This window comes from Lissotriton helveticus, chromosome 9 (assembly GCF_964261635.1).
Source record: "Lissotriton helveticus chromosome 9, aLisHel1.1, whole genome shotgun sequence".
NCBI lineage: Eukaryota > Metazoa > Chordata > Amphibia > Caudata > Salamandridae > Lissotriton > Lissotriton helveticus.
In genome coordinates this window covers 827,174,675-827,193,641 of record NC_136070.1, presented here as the reverse complement: position 1 = coordinate 827,193,641, position 18,967 = coordinate 827,174,675, and positions in this window count along the sequence as shown.

Sequence of the window (18,967 nt, the reverse complement as noted above, 5' to 3'; positions counted from 1 at the left end):
TGCCATGAAGAAGGAAAGTGTCCAGTGTGATCCAAGCCTGGATTGAAGATGTGAAGAACCTGAAAGCAGGGGGGACAGACTCTGGGTCACTTGCCAGTGAACAGGGGCATGATAGACGAGGCCCACCGACGTCGGGTGATTCAGGTGCGAAGAGGTGAAGCTTGACTCTGCAGCAACGAGGACCCGGAGGCATAGACGATGACCAGGAGCTGGATTTGAGCTGTCCCACAAAGCATGTCGAGTGCTGCGGCATCGGTGCTCGGATTGAACACAAGCCTTAGCAACAGCAACCCACGCAGAAGGAGAAAAGATGCTTCGGTGTGGATCAGCAGGGTCCAGGGGACTCACCAAGTGATTTAGAGTAAGGGCACATCTGGAGCATCCATGGAAGCCCAAGTAAAGTTTAAGTTGCCTTCTCAGGGATCCACAGGTCGACGAACCAGGGATCGCGAAGGTACCTCGAGAGAAAACACAAAGGGTCGGCTCAAGGAACACTCGTGGAGTGTAGGCCAACAATCTTTGGTGGAAATGCTGCTTGGGGTCTGGGCTACAAGTAACCCAAAGCACAGCCTCAAGGGTCGCCAAGAAGCATATGCACTTGCAAATGTGCATGGTGTCCAGGGGTTCCGGTTCCACTGTCCCCACGAGGGCTACGGGTCTCAGCCTTGCTGAGAGCTCGGGTTAGCCTCTGGGAAGTCTGGAAACCCACCTCTTGTGTTGCAAATTCTTTAGAGTCTGGAGGGAGCTTCGGAGATGCAAACTGGTCAGATGCGTCTTTGGTGCCTTCCACGCAGGGGAGTAACTCCTTTACTCCAAGGGAGATTCTTCAGTCATCTAGTGTCATGAAGATTGTTGAAGTTCCAGGATTCAGTATCAGAGTTTCGTCCAGGTTAATCTAAAGTCCTGTAGTCAGGGGTTCCTACTTTATACCCAAGGAAGGGGTGAGACAAACTCTGGGGACCCACCTATGGGAGGGTTTGGGAAGAGGGGTGGCTACACCCATTTTCTTTGTCCAGTTTCGTGCCAGAGCAGGGGCTGGTAGCCCCTGCAATTGGTATGAACTGGGCTATGCACGGGGACACCAAATGTGCCCCCAGTGCATACTTCAAAGCACTCTTGGAGTGTACCTGCACAGCCCCAAATACACTAAAGCCTGTCTGGGGGGTGGTTACACCTCCCTGTGACAGAAAACCTATAGTCCAGGCCTCCCCTGCCAGAGTTTTGTCCCACAGCAGGAGACCAGACTCATGTCTGTGGCTGCAGCATCCATTTTGTGATGCCAGGGTTAAGGAAAGCTAGTACCGGGTAGCCCGGTGCCCCACACTAGTGGTTCTACCATGGAGAAATCATACCTCCCATACCAGTTACTGGTGTGGAGGTATGATTCCAAGGTGTTTTTTACCCCAAAACCCACATGGTCCTGTGAAGCCATGAGGTTATACCGCACTTAAGAGTATATGGTCTAGGCTGCATCACTAGCAACCCCAGAAGATAGATTCCGAAGGCTGCGGAGGGGCTCTGCTTATGCATGGGCACCCTCTCACACAAATCCCAGCACCCTGCCTTCAGGATTGATAAGGCCTGCCATAGGGGTGACTGATAGGTACATATGTGTAGTGATAAGGTAGATATAGGAAACCTATATATGAGTAAGGGGTGCATACACCACCTTACACAGGCTGGTGTAGCAGACATGTTATGTAATTTTGGAAGGCTTCCCAGGGGTGGTATAATACATGCTGCAGCCCCTGGGAGGCCTCTGGGGTACCTATGCCCTGGGTACATAGTATACCATATACTAGGGATTTATGAGGGTACCCCAGAATCCAATCTGGAATGTATCTAAAGTACATGGAATCAATTTATAAGAGAAAGCAGACAGGCTGTTGACCTGGTTAGCAGGTTCCCAGCCAAACTAGGTAAAAAAGCATCAAAACACAAGGGAAAAAAAAAGTGGGGGCAACCATGTAGTCAGATTCCACCTTCCTACAAGGAGCACAATAATAGCACAGTGGAGTGTGATGACCTCGTCAAAATACAGTTAATGTGACTGTCTGGGAATTAAAAAGGAACCAAGTAGTAGTGGGCTGACCAAGGGATGAATAGAGAAAGCTATTATATGGCCATCACAAGGTTGAACTGGAACAGTGACGGAGTGATAATTCAGACGAAGATAGGGAGCACTGATCATGTGCCAAGACGACTGCATAATATGAACATACTGATACTTCAAAAAGCAGTGGGCAGAGCAGGAAGAGAAATATTGTGACAATCCATGGAAAAAAGAACTTTGTGCTACTGTGACTATCCTGGGGACAAAAAATAGACAGAGTACCCGATTACCAATGTGTGGCTACATTTTTAGCCCTGTGCAACAGCAGTCAAATTTATGAGTAATGGATTAATCACAGCAGAGCCTGTAATTTACCTGAGTAAAACATGGGGATACACTCTGATACATACAGGACTAGGTGCAGTAAGTACGCAATTTTCAATTTTCTGAGTGTCAACTTGGGCCAAAGAGGTTATTAATGCTGCTGGTAGATATTACATCCTAAGAAAATGTTGTGTACCCAGTACGGCTTCTCCCCCTCTGTGCCCAATCATAATCAAGGTCATAGAAAGGATCATAATCCAGAGAAACAAAAGAAATATGGTGAAAATATTGCAACCACGTAGCAGAACAGCACTATGAAGGGGTGAATTAAATATCTGCATATATTCACTCTGAATGAGTGGTTATGGAGGAAAACAATGAGTCAAGAGTCATGTGTGACATTCATTAGCAAATAATCCTTACTGAAACAAGGATGCATTTCCACTGTGCCAAGTCAAAGGTTCTTTCCGTTGAAGCTGAAATAGCAGTTAGAAAAAAAGATACATATGTAAGTAAAGGTAAACGTCAAGACACATTTTAAAGGCCATGGGCTTACATACCAAGCACTGGCAGAAGTACAATCACACAATTCAAAGTGTGAAAAATGTGTCTGTTGGTTCAGCCTCACCTAGTAATTGATTTCAATGCCCTCACTTATTCATGTGCACTTGATGTTACTTTTAACTCCTTAAATCCGTGTATTGCAGAGCTTCTGCCCTTAAGCATTTCGGCTGTCAGGTGCAACCGTGATCACAAAGGGGATCACCATCATAGTTCAGAGTTAAAAAGTGCATACTTGCTCTAAAATTACTTACACATAGACAAATACTCTTTTACTATATCCAAGACCAAAATGATTTTAACACTTCATAATTCACCTAAATGAAATTATAATAAGTAATATCTACCTAAAAACACATTAAAACATTTTGGCATGATATCTGGTATACACAGGCTGAAATATGTCTTGTGTTTCAGAAAACAAGAGTGTGCAACCTAACGAACAAGTTACTTACCTTTGGTAACGCTTTTTCTGGTGGATACAGTATCTGCCTGTGGATTCCTCACTTTTGAATATCCCCCTGCGTCAGCAACGTTCGGAAAATTCTTTTGTAGCACGCCGGCGTGGACGACGTTATAGGAGCACGGCATCGCGCGTGACTCCGACTGACGTCACAGACTCCTTATTAGGCCTACGTTGGCGTGATGACATCAGTTCCGCCCTTTTTTCTGTGCCTTCGAGGCACCCAGACGGACCAATGATAGTAGACATATACATATACAATGTACACAGTACACAATATCCAAAAATACACACAAAGGGCTAGATGTAGGTAATTCTTATTTACCACTTCTTAAATACCGAATTTTACCGATTCGGTATTTAAGAAGTGGTAAAATAGAGGGGGGGATGTAGGTATTTCAGAATCGGTAAATACCGAATCGTTAAGATTCGGTATTTACCGATTCTGTAAATACCGATTCGGTAATGCCCATTGATTCCTATGGGCCCTGAAGCCCATAGGAATCAATGGGCAATACCGAATCGGTATTTACCGATTCGGTAAATACCGATTTTTGCAAGGGTGCAGGGGGTGTCACTTTGACACCCTCTAGCACCCCAAAGATGGGCATGTGTGCCATGTGGCACACAGACATGCCCTAAGGGCATGTCTGTGTGTCACATGGCACAGGTGTGCATGCACACATGTGCATGCACACCTGGATTCGGTATTTTACCACCCAATTGGATTGGGTGGTAAAATACCGATTCTTAAAGCTCTGTGGCACTCTGACATGCGCCAGCAACATCTGCATTTACAGAATCGGTATTTTACCGAGTCTGTATTTACCGATTCGGTAATTTTACAGAATCGGTAAATACAGAATCGGTAAAATACCGATTCTGTAAATGCATGCCCTACATTGAAAACCCTAATACCGGTCGGAAACGGCCAAAATCGGCCGTTTCCGACCGGTATTAGGGCTCCTACATCTGGCCCATAGTGTGTAGACAATATATGAAAAACACCATATAAACACATAAATGCATTTAAACATTGTCATAAACTCAGATATAGAAGAGTGGACAACGGGGAGGCGGGTGGGCATGTGAGGAATCCACAGGCAGATACTGTATCCACCAGAAAAAGCGTTACCGAAGGTAAGTAACTTGTTCTTCTGATGGATACATCAGCCAGTGGATTCCTCACCTTGTGAATAGATTCCCACAGCAGTCCCCACTCCCGGAGGAGGGTGTCCACTCTTCTATTTCAGAAAATCCTGGAGGACAGAACGCGCAAAGTGGCCATCCCTCCTCACTTCGGTATCTAAGCAGTAATGCTTCGCGAAAGGGTGGAGGGAAGCCCAAGTTGCCGCTCTACAAATATCCTCTACAGGTACACCCCTAGACAAAGCAGTTGTAGAAGACTTTGCTCTAGTAGAGTGAGCTCTTATACCCTCTGGAGGTCCCTTACCAGCAAGTGCGTAGCAGATCTTGATGCATAGTATGATCCATCTTGAGAGTGTACGCTTGTGTACATCTCTTCCTTTTCTGCTGCCAGCAAATCCCACAAAGAGCTGATCATCCACTCGATAGTCTTTTGTTCTATCAAGATAAAAGCTCACCACCCTCTTAGGGTCTAGACTGTGAAGTCGCTCCTCCTCCTTGGAAGGGTCAGGGGGAGGATAGAAGGTAGGATGGGTAATAGACTGTCCTAGATGGAAAGGAGTTACCACCTTTTGCAGAAAAGCAGCCCTGGTCCTAAGAACCATTCGTTCAGCATGAATGGTCGAGAATGGGTGCTTGTAGCTAAGAGCTTGAAGCTCACTTACCCTCCTTGCTGCGGTAATTGCAACTAGGAAAACCGTCTTAAAAGACAACAACCTTAAGGGACAATTATGTAAAGGTTCGAAAGGTGAACCCATTAGAAATGTAAGCACCAGATTCAAGTCAGATTGAGGCACAATAAAAGGAGTAGGAGGATATTTATTTGTAAGGCCCTTTAAAAAACTAAAAACAACAGGAGATTTAAACAATGACGGCTGATCTGGCAAACAGAGAAATGGCGACAAGGCCGAAAGATATCCTTTGACTGTAGCCACAGCAAACCCTTGCTGAGCTAGAAAAAGAGCAAATTGAAGAATATCGGATAAACGAGCCTTCAAAGGGTCAATAGATTTCTCTCCACACCAAGTAACAAATTTCGACCATCTGTAAGAATAAATTGACTTGGTGGAATCACGCCTAGCTGAAAGGATGACATCCACCACATCATGTGGAAGAGAAAAGGAATTCAGGTTGCCCCGTTCAATCTCCAGGCATGAAGGTGTAAGGTCTGGAGGTGGGGGTGTAAAACCTGCCCCTCCATCTGAGAGAGGAGGTCTGGCCTGAGAGGGAGACGAAGCGGCGGGCACGAGGAGAGGTGGAGAAGATCTGTGTACCACACCCTTCTTGGCCAAACCGGGGTGATCAATATGACTTGGGCCCGGTCTTAACGTATCTTCCTCAGAACCCGAGGAATCAAGGGTATGGGAGGAAAAGCGTAAAGGAGTCGTGAGCCCCAACTCAACTGAAACGCATTCCCCAACGCTCTCTGCATCGGATACTGGAGTCTGCAGAACGACGGGCAGTGAGTGTTCTCGTGAGTGGCAAATAGATCCACCTGAGGAGTTCCCCATGTCCAAAAGACATGAAGAACTACCTCTGGACGGAGTCTCCACTCGTGGTCGGCGGAGAACTGCTGACTGAGACTGTCCGCACGTACGTTCAGCACCCCGGCCAGATGATTTGCCATCAGACAAATCTGATGGTCCTGAACGCAGGACCATAGACGCAGAGCCTCTCTGCAGAGACACTGCGACCCCACTCCTCCCTTCTTGTTGACATACCACATCGCGGCCGTGTTGTCCGTGAGGACTTGGACCGACCGACCGCGAAGGGAAGGGAGGAAGGCCTTGAGCGCCAGACATATCGCCCGCAATTCTAGAAGGTTGATGTGAAGCAACCTTTCCTCTGGAGATCAAAGACCCTTGATCTCCAGATCCCCCAGATGAGCACCCCACCCTAGAGTGGATGCATCCGTTATTACTGTGGCCACCGATGGAGGCAGATGAAAGGGCTTTCCTTGAGACAGGTTGCCCTCCACACTCCACCAAGACAGATCCGCTGCGGTTTCTCTGGAGATCCTCACTGACTCCCTGAGATCCCCGTTGTGTTGATACCACTGCCTGCGGAGGCGCCACTGGAGTGTCCTCATGTGCCAGCGTGCATGGTTGACCAACAGAATACAGGAAGCCATCAGACCGAGCAGGCAAAGGACCTTCAGGACTGGAACGACTGCTCCATTGTGAAATAAAGGAATAATTTCCTGTATGTCGCAAATCCTTTGAGGTGGAGGAAATGCTCGACATACAGTTGTGTCCAGTACTGCTCCTATGAACAGGTTGCGCTGGGAGGGCACCAGGTGAGATTTGGGCACATTTATCGAAAAAACTCAAGCTGAACAACAACTGAGTTGTCATTTGCAGATGATGGAGCACCTTCTCTGGAGATTCTGCTTTGATCAGCCAATCGTCCAGATAAGGAAACACTGGTATCCCTGACCTTCTGAGATGTGCTGCCACCACAGCCATCACCTTGGTGAAGACTCGAGGCGCAGTAAGACCAAACAGAAGAACCGCAAACTGGTAATGCTGCGATCCTACCGTAAAACGGAGATACTTCCAGGGAGACCGCAGAATAGGGATGTGGAAATACGCATCCTGCAAGTCTATTGACACCATCCAGTCTTCTTCCATTAGCGCCTGAAGAACCTGCGCAAGGGTGAGCATCTTGAAGTTCTCCTGTTTTAGATAAAAGTTCAAGATCCTGAGATCCAGGATTGGACGAAGTCTGCCATCCTTCTTGGGAATCAAGAAATATCGGGAGTAGCATCCCTGATCCCTTTCCTGCTCCGGAACCACCTCTATTGCACCTTTTTTCAATAGTGCCAGGACTTCTTCCTGCAGGAGAAGCAGGTGGTCCTCCGAGCAAAAACCTTGGCAAGGAGGGTAATTTGGGGGAAATTCCCGAAAGGGAAGAGCATACCCATTCTCTACGAGATTGAGAACCCAAAGATTTGATGTAATCGATTCCCAATCTCGCAGAAAATGAGTAAGCCGACCCCCTACAGGACCCGCATGATCCTGACTGGCGGCTCTAGGGCTGCTTTGCTGCTGTGGGAGGGGGGTGGGTAGAAGAGGACGAAGAGGAGGAGGAGGAGGCTTGACGTCCTCGAGGACTAGCTCTTTGTCTGCCCCTGTAGGATTTATATAGCGGATTTTGCTGCTGTTGCTGCTGCTGTTGGGTTTGACGATAGGGACGAAAGGAAGAACGTCCAAATCCTCTGTACCTTTTAGTTGTCGATCCTCTGGTCTGCAGCCCCAAAGATCTGGCAGTAGCCTTACTGTCCTTAAATCTTTCCAGAGCTGCATCAGCTTTCTTACCAAACAGTCCAACACCATCAAAAGGCAAATCCAACAGTGCTGCCTGAACATTCGCAGAAAAGTCAGACGACTTCAGCCAGGCAGCCCTTCTAGAGGGAACAGAAGTTCCCATGATGCAAGCAACTGAATCAGCAGTGTCAAGCCCACTCTGAATCACTTGATGTGCAGCTGTCTGGGTATCGGCCAACACCTCATTAAAATCCTTCCTGCTGTCCTCAGGAATTTTAGGTGCCAACTGCCGTACTGAGTCCATCAGGGCATGTATATATCTCCCCAAAAGGCAAGTGGCATTGGTCGATTTTAAGGCCATACTTGCTGAGGAGAAGACTTTCTTAGCAGTCTGATCCTGTTTCTTGGACTCCTTATCCCCAGGTACTTGAGGGAATGCACCAACAGCCTTTTTCGAGTAAGCTGCCTGAACAACCAGACTTTCAGGCAAAGGGTGAGATGTTAAAAATTCAGGATCCCCAGGTGCAACACTATGCCTCCTCGCAATACCTTTAGCCACTGCAGGAGCTGTTAGAGGTCTGTTCCACACTTCCATTTTAGGCTCAGTTAGAGCTTCATTAAAAGGAAGTAATGGTTCCACAATTGAACTTGGAGAATGGAGGACCTCAGTCAAGAGATTAGATTTATACTCAACCGTAGGCAAGGTTAAGTATAGAAGATCCGCAGCCTTCTTAATAACAATGTGGTAAGGTGTAACGTCCTTTGAAGGGGCATCAGACACAGATGACAGTTCCCATTCAGGGGAAAGCTCCAAACCACTGGCTTCCCTCAAATCATCAAAACAGTCCTCCTGAAGCTCACCTTCTTCCACTTCAGCCTCAGCCTCTCTATATCTTTGCTCCTCTATAAGACGCTGAGCATCCCTTCTGGACCTCTCTTTTAAGCGCCACGCTGTCTGATCCGTGAACGACTCCGACGGAGCCGGTGCCAGCGTCGAGATCGAATCCGGAGACACAGGTCTCTGCTCTCGAGGTTGAATCGGAGCCGGCGATGATGGCATCGGCGGCGAAGGCTTCGGCGGCGCCAGGAAATGCCAAGCCGGAGTCGGCGCCGGCATGAAAGGCATAAAAGGAGCCGGAGCATGGGAGTGAGGAACTCCTAAATTATAAGCTAGAGGACCCATGGGACCCGAAGGTGCACCAGAGGGGTACATGGCTCTAGAATAGACTCCATACATCGCATTTAAAAACTAAGTAGGGTCCTGACCTGGAGCTGGGAAGGGAGGGTAAGGACCCCCAGGCCGATCCCTTGGAGGCTCCGGATTCACCTCTTCCTCTACAGGTGGATGGGTCGGAGTTTTGGAACCCTCAGGCATTGGAGCCTCTTCTTCCTCTCGAGCCGGAGACGGTGCCGGAGATGGATTCGAAACCGGAGCCGGAGAATGACCCGGTGACTCTAAAGGTGAAGCCTCACCTTCTGGATCCAAGGCCTCTGGAGAAGGAGACACTACATCTTTTCCATGTCTCCTCTTCGATGTCTCCTTCCATGTCTCCTCTTCGGTGACTTCGGTCTCGAGTCGGAATCCCTACCGGAGTGATTATAGGCCAATTTCTCTCCTTCCTCTGTGTTAAAAAATCATTGAGTCCACGGGTAATCATCAACTCTCAGATTATCTGGAACAGCACCACCTTCTTGCCCCTTCACAATCTGGCTTCGTGCTGGGTTCAGCACGGAGTCCGCACTAATGGAAGTGTCAGACACAATTAGGCTGCTGCTAGATGGAGGGACTCCCACTATGCTGGTCCTTCTAGATCTATCTGCGGCTTTTGACACCATCTCCCACAGGATCCTACTGGGAAAACTGCGGGAGATTGGTGTCATGGGAAAGGCCTTGGACTGGTTGCAGAGTTTCCTTACAGAGAGATCTCAATGTGTTCAACTTGACACGTGGGTGTCTGGGACAAAAATGGTGGACAAGGGAGTCCCGCAGGGCTCTGTATTAAGTCCCACATTATTTAATATTTACGTGTCGTCATTGGCTTCCGTGATTAAATCCTGCGGGTTTCAGACTATCTCATACGACGACGACACGCAGATAATTGTCCCAATTGAGAAGGATCAAGAGGTGACGAGAGACAGATTTAAGCTGTGCATGATAAGGATAGCAGCATGGATGAAGTCAGATTTCCTACAGCTGAACTCAAATAAAACCGAGATCATACTGTTCGGGAAAGCCGAACAGATATGGACCAATGAGTGGTGGCCAGAGGAATTGGGAGAAGCTCCCAACCCAAAAAATTGGGTAAGAAATCTGGGTGTGTTAATCGATTCCAAATTATCCATGGATGAGCATGTGAAAATTCTAGCTGGAAAATGCTTTGGACTAATTCGCATGCTAAAAAAGATCTTCCCATGAATCCCTCTCTCCTCCAGAAAAAGTTTTGTTACAGGCACTTCTGGTCAGTAAGCTTGATTAATGGAATGCCTTGCTGGTAGGAATGAGGGAAGAACTATTCTCTAAACTGCAAGTCGTGCAAAACACGGCGGCCCGTCTTGCTCTTAAGAAACCACCACGCACACCTTCTCTTCCCTTATTGAATGAATTACATTGGTTACAAATAAGGAAAAGAGCGATCTTTAAGCTTCTCTGCTTAGTTTTCAAAGCCTTGTTTGGAAGGGGACCGGAATACTTAACTAAGAAATTATTCTGGTATACCCCGACTCGCCACCTACGATCGAGTTGACATAATCTTCTCCAAATCCCTAGAATTAAGAAGTCCAGGATGGGGGGACGTGCATTCTCCTATGTTGCCCCAAGACACTGGAATGCATTACCACTAGAGGTTCGGAGTTGCTCCACATATTCGGCCTTTAAAAAGAAATTAAAAACCTGGCTGTTCTGAGCACCCTGACTTAGTATACGGCAGTCTGCATCCTGGGCGCCGAGAGATCCCTCTGGGGATGATTCGTGCGCCAGATACAAACAATAAATAATAATAATAATAATAATGTCGAGAACCATGTCTTCGCTTTTTATGCTTCTTCCTTGACTTCGAAGCATGTTTGGAAGACGACCTCGAAGGCGACTCTGCGCCAGATCTTGGCCTCGACCTCGACTTCGACCTCGCCTTTTTTGAACGCGATCTCGAAGTCCTCTTCTCCTTATTTTCTTTCAACTTCTCCACCAGAAGTTTAGCTTCCCTCCCTCGAAGAGCCTTCAGGTTCATTTTCTTGCACCAAGAACGGCCTTTGACATCGTGGACTGAACTAAGGCACCAGATACATTCCTCGTGTGGGTCCGTTATCTACATCATTTTACCGCACTCCCCACAAGGCTTGACCCCGGTCTTCTTAGCCGACATCTTCGACGAGACAAAGAAGCAAAAAGACAAAGAAAACAGTAACAAAGTTACCAACAGCTATAGAGATTCCCCAAAACCGTTAGCGTCGACGACGCGGAAAAAGGGAACTGATGTCATCACGCCGACGTAGGCCTAATAAATGGTCAGTGACGTCAGTCGGAGTCGCACGCGATGCCGTGCTCCTATGACGTTGCTGATGCAGGGGGATATTCACAAGGTGAGTAATCCACTGGCAGATGTATCCATCAGAAAGTAATACATATCAATTCATTACTACCAACGTAATATCACCAACTCTTATTAATGTCCCTCACTTTGAAATTCTCACATAGTAGAATTCAGTTATGCAACATTTAAAACATTTCTTTTAACTGCAACTAATGGTTGAACCAGTGTCCTGGTTCAGCCTGTGAAGTCAGTGCTTAACTTAGGGATGACATTTGACTGTAATCTCAACTTGGAGGCGCATGTGACGAAAGTAGTAGGTTGCTGTTTGGCTATTATCCCCTCTCTTCGGAAGATCCTACCTCTGCTGCCCCCTTTGGCGCGCTCTTTGATAGTTCCGAGCACGGTACTTAGCAGAGTTGATTACTGCAATGCCCTCCTCCTTGAGTCACCAAAGTTTTTACTTGCTAGGCTGCAGAGGTTACAGTCAACTGCAGCTAAACTAGCACTAGGCATTTCTCGACGGTCCTCTGCCTCTTTGGCCTTGGCGGAGTTGCACTGGCTGCCAGTGAAACAAAGAATCCAGTTTAAATCACTCTGCCTGGTATTTAAGGCCTTGAATGGAATGGGTTCTATCTCCTTGCAACGCAAATTTGAGTGATATGTTCCTGCAAGAACATTTCGCTCCTCTGGGGCAAAACTGATAAAAATCCCTAGATTTAAAAAAGTTAGAGCTGGTGGTTGATCCTTTGAGGTCACAGCTGATAAGTTCTGGAAATACCCTGTTCAGCCTTACTCTTCATACAAACAATGTTATGCCCAAGTAGGCTAATCTACCCTCCCATGTACCCTGACTAATACCTGCATCTAATATAAAAGTAGAGACAATGTTTGGTGTTAATAAATGTGTTTTGTATTGAAGCCACCTGTGGTCTTTTTTCAAGCTCAATAATTTCGAACAAGTGGTGATATTACATTGTTAAAATAAGTCACAATTGAAATATAAGACCTGTTGCGAATCTGAGAAGTGTAATAATCATGATGGCCTTGGATATATTGAAGATGTATTTTTTTTATGTTCATGGAATCTTTGAGCAAATGTGCCCTTAAAAACATGGATTCAAGATACCGCTTCTTTATGTGATCAAGCTTGCGTCTGACAGCTGAAGCACTTCATTGCAGAAGCTTTGTCACTAACTGATTTTCAGCAAACCAACGCTGTCAACATGAGGAAGAAACCCAGAACTTGCATGAAGCTTCTGTCTATGCGGTTTGGAGTATGGCAGCAGCCGGCTACAAAAAATGACTGAGTGTATTTCTTTCTATTTTTTGTTTGTTGCTTACTTATACAGACCTCCTCATATGCGGATCTATTGTGTCATATCAAACAAATTCTCTTCTGTCCTCCACAGCATTCACAATGGGCCAATCAGCCCTAGGCTAACTTCATTGAGTGATGACATTCTACTTTTACACAAGGAGTATATTCACACCCAAAGTATTTTTCTTTAGTTCCTGGGACTACTATGAGAATGTGGACTTTTCAAAACTAAAACAATATTTTATGCTTTAGACAATATGTTTTTTATCTTGGTTAGTACCTGACGTCTCCTCCCACAATAAAAGTTTTACAAAAACCGTTAAAAAATACAAGTGTGACAAAGCCTAAAAGCTAGCAGCGAACACCAGAATTATTGGCTTTGTCAATGCTTGTTTAAATGCCATTAGTGCTTGTTTAATTTGTGTGCTCACTGGCTCATGCTTTGGTGTCTTACCTTCTAAATATGCTATCAGGGGGGGAATCTTCATTTTTGCGAGTCCCACTAGAAATGGGTAGTTTGCAGGAATCAGGTGCTCGAGAAGAGCCAACACCGAGGTTCCCCTTTCGACATCCCAGTGGGGATTAGAAGAAATTACCTGAAAATCCACAACAAAGTATTCAAACGTGATAATTTCATCAGGTCTTACTCTCTGGGCTTTAAAGTATCTGTAAATGCTATCTTGTTTTCTATACAATCCACATTTTGGCTGTTTCTGTACAATGTAAGCAGTATGTTGTACTGATAACCAATTGACTGGAAATAAAACCATCACATTCATATGGATACAAACTGAGTTGAATTCAAGATCTTCATGGGCAAGTTGTATAGAAATGCCAGCAAATAACTTGGGAAAAGGGATCTGGTGGAATATGGTGGGGGTGGTATGTGATACTCACTATTAGTCTGATGAACAGGCTGCGCATTGGAAGGCCTTTAGCTGTTTAGATATAAAAGAAAGAAGCTGTGTCAAACTCAGGTCATAAAATACTGAATAACACTTGCTAAAGAAAGATATATTGCTGATACACATACTTATGACACATAGTTGTACCTGCAAAGAAGAGGGTAGGGTGATGGGTGACATTTCATTGATGCTCTAGAGGTCATGAGGATACTTTGAAATCACTGCAGATACTGGCAAAGGTCCCCTACCACTAAGGTTGCTGCTAGAGTTGTAAGGTGCCTCGATGTCCTATGTTACAATGCTCCCCCTACCACCCCCAGCAGTTGCTGTCAAGGAATGACCTAAGCTGTCATGCACAGATCCCCCCTGCAGCTGTCATTGCGGGGCAAAAGTCTTCATTGGGATAAGAGAGGATGCCGCAGGAGCTGTGGACCTGCTTTGCATCCTGAATGGACCATGTCATTCTGTGACAGCGGATACCCGTAAGAAAATAGGACTCCAGAACATGTTCTTGCATATCCATTTTCTAATAATGTTAATGACCTGTGAGGCAGGCAATATAGGGGCACATATTGCCTGTTCTCTTCTGCTTACGACCCCGTAACACAGGTGACAAAGAAATAGACTATGATACCATCTGTCCAGGTCACTTGCACTTTAGCAACACAGCCAATGGAAAACTGAGTGAGGAGAGCTAATTAGAACCCTGGAAATGCAGTCTGCAATTACAGGTACTCACCCACAGATGCAAATCTTCCTCCTAACCTTGGAGTCAGTCAAAATAATTATTTTCACTTACCGTCATTGAGCAAGCATCCTTGTGTATCAGGTCCATAAGTCAAGTGGGGGCCAAATACTTGTATTCTAGTCTGGATCTGAGGTCCAAAATGTTGAACCAGAAACATTGCAGAGAAAAATATAATAACTAAAAGTAACTCCATGGAGGAATAAAATACACCCCTGTTGCTGTCAACAAAATGAAACGCATATAAATAGGTACCATACCCAGAAGGGTCTGATCACTATACCAGACAGAAGTAATTCCAAAGAGAGCAAAAACACTCCAAGGTATGCAGAGGAGCATTAGAGGACTGAGAAGCCTCACAGAGTGTGGAAACCTGGGACAGTTGACAGGGGTTGAGAGCATCAACCAGACGAAGAGATGAAACCAACAGGAAAGTAACTTTATGGCTGGCAAACTGCAAAAAGTATGTAGAGAGCAGCAACATTGGCACAGATACATATAACTCTAAAAGGAGAGCAAAAACTGTTATTTGAAAGAAGAACATCCACATGCTATAATAAATCAACTACAACTCCTGAGCTAATGGACTGATTTTTCACCTCATGCCATATCATGACTATGTAAGAGGTGATCTGGGGAGCTGAGGAGGAAGCATTAAGCACCTTCAATGATCAATCCCACAGTTTCAATGAGTGGGATGCGTAAGACTCACCACATTTCTGAAAGTTGATGCTTGCTTGTTTATCCACAACAAGTAGCATCTGGCACAGAGCTGGCACAGATGAAGTATAGTCCTCTTCCAGCATGTAGCTCAAAATCTCTTTCCAAAATTCCTGCAAGAAAGACCGGCAAATGCGTTATTTGTATCATTAGCATTTAATAAGGCTTTATTTCCACAGATAAACAGTCATTCCCGGTGGGATGGTTTTTGGCACCTAAGGTCATGTGTCATTTTCTAAGTCCACCTCTCCTGGAGATGGGGTTACATTTAATTCTTCCCCTTCCTTATACCATTCCTTGCTGATGGTGTCCAAGGCAGATGCCTAGTATTACACTCATGTAGCACCAACCCTGTTTAATGCTACAATCTGTGGCTCTGCATCCAAGGAGAATGAAGACATTATTTGCAGAAAATGTGTGCAACATTTACTCTCCAAAAACCCTGCAAGTGAGCTGAACTTTGCAAATGATCTCATTATCTGCTGTTATCTTCATATAATTATCTTTATCAATGTACCAGAGTATGCAAAGCCATTGCTGGGAATGCAAGACCCTGTTGATGTGAAATATTGGTGACTGATGCATCATGGGGCAGATAGCAAATATTAGATGCACATTGAGTAGCAATGTTTTGCAATATCACTCATGTACCATTCAGTCTCATTTCAAACTGGTTATTTAGAAGAATGCAAAACCTCCTGCCTCATTAAAATGAATGCGGTAGGATTTGATTAGCAATCTTCCCCGAATGCTGCAAACACTGGGAGTAAGGACCGCATGGGACAGCAGACCTCCATCCCAGCAGCAGAGGAAACAGCCTTTACATCGCGTCTCGAACCACGCCGTGCTTAAAAACGTGGTCCAAACCACAAATGCATCTTTACAACCCTTCCTTCGAAAAATGCAAGTCATTACAACAAGTGTTGGACTTTAAATCTAACACTTTCCCTACTTTTACGCAGACTGGAGTTGGAATAGTAGATTGTACTATTCCAAAGTCCAGCGCTTTCCCTAAGGCAAGTCATCGTAACAACTTGTGTGGTAAAGGAATGCATTTTAAACACGCATTTGTGGTTCGGACCACGTTGTTAAGGCAGGCATGATGAATGCCTGCATGGTTCCCACATACAACCCTGTAGAAGAGGGAGCTTTACTAAAACATGCTTGTATGTGAGGTGGAGGATAATTAAGATCACCTGGGAAATCAGGACTCTCTGGATATTCTGCAATTTATATTTTCTACACTCCTAGTTAAATGTCCCACCTTGTTCCACATCCTTCTCACTTACCTCATCAGTATTTCTATGGCGTAATGCAATTTTATTGAGGAACTGAGAGATTTGGATGCAGATGGTCTCTTCCTCAACATCAGGTTCATGATCCATGTGACTAGTACACTGTGAAAATGTGGAAAGCAAGAGAAGTAAAGTAACATGTATTTTCACATCATTTTAACTATGTTTTCTCTCCTTACGGAGGGACAAGAGATGTGAGAGTCAAAACATTACAACTTCCTAATCCAAGTTGCAAGCCAAAGAGAATCTCTTGGCTTAAATTCAAATGGGAAAAGAAAAACAATCACCTCAAACATGTAAATAAAAATGTATAAATGAGGTTATGCTCTCATGCTCTACTCTGTATTATTATTCAGTAATTTGGCAGGGAAGGGTATAGCATTCATATACTTCAGATATATTGGTGGACTCACTTATAATATGTAAGCGTCTGATACATGGGACACTACACCTTAGACATTGCACCTCTAGCACCCCAAGGTAGTCTCTCGTACTTACCACAGGGTATGGGCTGCTCATGCACCCTGCCCCCACCGCTTGATGGGGAAGTATGTGCTATATTATGGGACTTTTTACTCTCAATAAGGACAAAAGAATACCAGCAACTACATTTTTGGGAGACAATGTTGATATGAAATATTGATTTGAAGTATATTTGTGCTACTTTGTGCAGGATTTGGTAGTTTGGCCTGTCAGGCATTTGAACAGTAAAGAAGGGTATGTAACAGGATAATAATACACTGTCAGTGACATCATTTAAGTGCAGTAGCGGAATGCCCTTGTGCCTTGCCCAATCACCCTAGAAGCTCTGGTAAAGTCTAATGGTCAGTTGCCTTTCATAGGCTGGATTGTGTGGTAGGCCTCTGCACTGGCTGTGAGCACTGCTTTGGATCCTGTGCCATTCCCACGGTGTCTGAGCATTTTTATTTCAGGTGCAAATGTAAGCAGATAGATGGAGCAAGGGAGACCTTTAAAGCGAGGGAGGATGAAAGACATACTGGAGTGGTAGTGGGGAAACATTAGGCTCAACTGGAGAACATGGAATGTCAAGGCGGGTCTATGGGAACCAAATAGAGGGACACAAGGTCTATATTCCACCACCCGGGGCAAATATGGAACACTGCAGATCTATATTATATGGCATAGGAGCTTCATCGGGGCACAAGGGGGCTAAAAGGTACCCTTATTTATTTTTGACTGACTACGGTTGATGTTCCCTAACACATTCACTTAAACAAATATGTACATCTGCCACTTACTTTCTCTTTGGTGAGGAGGTTGTACTTTTTGAGCACATATTCAATCACTGCTCTTCCGTCCATATCATAATAACCTTTGGATGTTAAACTGGATATTAAACTTAAAGTAGCACGAATAACCTATAATTAAAAAAATGGTAAGCATGTTTAGTGAGAAACCCTTTTGGCATATAAATAGGATCAAATCCCACATTCTGGTGAGGGAGCAGCAAGGGAGTGTGAGGAAACCATACAATCTCTCCTTCCCTTTTGTTCACAGAGGATAGAAAGATACATTTTGTATTGTGTGGAAAGCTAGTAACTGGATGCAACCTTTATAAAAATATTGGAAAAGGGTTATTAAGACACTCTGAGAATGAAACGGGAGTCAACTTAATGTAACTGTTTTTACAGAGTGTCTGACCGAAGTGCAATTGAGGGAATATTCAAACATTCCAGGTAGACTACACCTTCAATAGGTGCCAGGGACGTGGTAAAAGATTGCAAAATATGTCCAGGTAGGTTACAATCAACAAAGAACCTCTCAGGACCTGGTATTGATTACAAAAAATGAGACTGAAAAATAGGATGAATGATGGCCACTCAACTCCACCCGCAGGATATAGCAAACCTACACCATCCCCACTCTGCCATCAGTTAACAAATGGGTTAAAGTACTGAAAGTCCATTATCCCACACCTTGATGTTTGGTTGGTCCATATCACTTTCAAGAATTCATTTGGTCTCAAGACCGTAAATAGTCACAGTCTCCTATATCCACGTATCAGGGTTAAAATTCACGTCCCTAATATGGCTCTGTATGCTGCATATTTGCACAAGCTGGCCCCAATGGCTTCAACCACCAAAGAATACATCCATGTTTGATTTCTGTGATTCTAACGAACAAGTTACTTACCTTCGGTAACGCTTTTTCTGGTAGATACTATATCTGCCTGTGGATTCCTCACCTTGTGAATATCCCCTTGCGTCAGCAACATTCGGAAATTCTTTTTGTAGCTTCGCGCCGACGTGGATCCGGACGTCACAGAGGCACGTCACCGCTCGCGACTCCGCTGACGTCACCGACGCCTATAATAGGCCCACGCCGGCGTGATGACATCAGTTCCGCCCTGTTTTCCGTGCCTTCGAGGCACACGGACGGACCGATGACAGTAGACATATACACAGTATACGCAGTATAGAAATCAAGGTAACACACACAGTGTGAAGCAAATGCAATAAAACATTTGAAATAAACAACCCCTTGACAATAAAATAATACATTACATAAACTCCGGTATAGAAGAGTGGACAACGGGGAGGCGGGTGGGTCAGTGAGGAATCCACAGGCAGATATAGTATCTACCAGAAAAAGCGTTACCGAAGGTAAGTAACTTGTTCTT